Raw genomic sequence first — 2,074 nt, 5'->3', positions numbered from 1 at the left:
GGGTTCACGCCATTCTCCCGCCTCAGCCTCCCGAGTAGCTGGGACTACAGGCGCCCGCCACCACGCCCAGCTAATTTTTGTATTTTTAGTAGAGACGCGGTTTCACCGTGTTAGCCAAGATGGTCTTGATCTCCTGACCTCATGGTCCGCCCGCCGCAGCCTCCCAAAGTGCTGGGAGCGTGAACCACTGCGCCCGGCTATGCAGGAGCTTTTCGAAGGCTTTATTTCTCCATGTTTCTCCCTTCCCAACCTCTTCCCTCCTAGGTGCTCTGGTGTGTCTGCTTCTGGCCCCATCTGTTTTCCCTTGCTCCAGGTGGCTACAGCTGGCATATGCCTTTAAATACATTTGACAAACACTGCTGGGAAGGTGGCTCCAATGCTGAAAGTTCTGAGGGTGATGAAACAAAGGCAAGCCTCTGAGTCAGCCTATCTGGTTGCTGCCACACCGGTTGAAAAATACAACCACAGCTTTTTGAGAACAAGGACCTTATTGGCCTCTCTGGCACAAGCAAGCTGCACCAGGAATGTGGGCCACCATCTCCATGGCTGCTTTCTGAATTGGTGATTGAGAGGTGGTTGGGGGTTACACTGAAATGCCACAATATCTCTTACCAAAATTTAGCTGCCTCTTTTTCATTAAGCAGTCCCTCGGTGGTTGTTTTTTATTAACCCAAAATTCAGGAAAAGTAAATTCTGACATTTTTTGCCAGTTTAATTGTTGCTTTAGTGGAGGGATGGGTTTTGGAGTTCTCTATTACACCATTTTCAGTGACATCACCTTCTTTAACATTCTTAAAAGCCCTCCTAGTCACACCCATACATCATTTTGAGATATCAGAGAAGGGTCTTATCATTTATAATGGACAGAAATTTATTAGCTCACTGTTCTGGAGGGCTCCAGGATCTGGCAAGGGCCTGCTTGCTGGGTGGTCCCGTAGTGGAAGGGCAAAGAAAGAGTGAGAAACAGAGAGAGAGAGAAAGAGATAGTGCAAGAGGTAGCTGAACTGGTGCCTTTATAAGGAACCCACTCCCACAGTAATGAATCTTCTCCTGTAAAAATGGCATTAATCCATTCATGAGGGTGGAGCCCGCGTGACTCGAACACCTCCCATTAGGCCCTACCTCCCAGCATTGCTGCATTGGGACCGAGTTCCCAACACATGAACTTTGGGAGTTGGACACATTCAGACCATACCACCATGCTTTAAACTATTATTTTATAGACTTAACAAATTTTCTTTCTTTTTTTTTTTTTTTTTTTTGTCTTCCAGGCTGGAGTGCAGTGGCGCAATCTCGGCTCACTGCCAGCTCCACCTCCCGGGTTCATGCCATTCTCGTGCCTCAGCCTCCCGAGTAGCTGGGACTACAGGTGCCTGCCACCACACCCGGCTAATTTTTTGTATTTTTAGTAGAGACGGGGTTATCACTGTGTAAGCCAGGATGGTCTCGATCTCCTGACCTCGTGATCCGCCCGCCTTGGCCTCCCAAAGTGCTGGGATTACAGGCCTGAGCCACTGAGCCCGGCATACATTTTCTTGAGTGCTATGTTCACTGACAATCAGAATTCTTTCCTGTCTCTTTTCACTGAGGGTGTGAGGACTAAGTAATAAAAACACCTCCCGTCCTCTATTCGATTCCATGTTTCCTGCCACTATTTCTGACACTAGTCTGGTTTTCCAACAGTGGATTCTGTGGGTGGAAGAATAATGTTTTTCTTATAAGGACACCAGTTATATTGGGTTAAGGCCCACTGATATAATGGCCCTGGTTCCAAAAACAGTCACATTCTGAGGTACTGGGGATTTGGATGTCAATATATGAATTTGGGAGTGGGGGACACAATTCAGCCTGTAACATACAGGAGGAGGGTTTTGTGCTGCTGGATACCGCTGCTGAGGCTGGAACTCAGATCCGTCTACTTCAGCTCATGTACTTCTTTACTTTTTCATTACCTTTTCAGCATCTGAAATTCTATTCTGAATCATTCATTCCTTTTTGTTTGGTACTTATGTCTTGTGTAGAGGGATCCCCTGTGAGTTGAACACTCTTCCATAAGAGTTAGCTTAAACAGGCC

Source organism: Colobus angolensis, unplaced genomic scaffold (assembly GCF_000951035.1).
Source record: "Colobus angolensis palliatus isolate OR3802 unplaced genomic scaffold, Cang.pa_1.0 Scaffold392, whole genome shotgun sequence".
In the NCBI taxonomy this organism is placed as follows: domain Eukaryota; kingdom Metazoa; phylum Chordata; class Mammalia; order Primates; family Cercopithecidae; genus Colobus; species Colobus angolensis.
Note: the sequence above shows the minus strand (reverse complement) of the source record.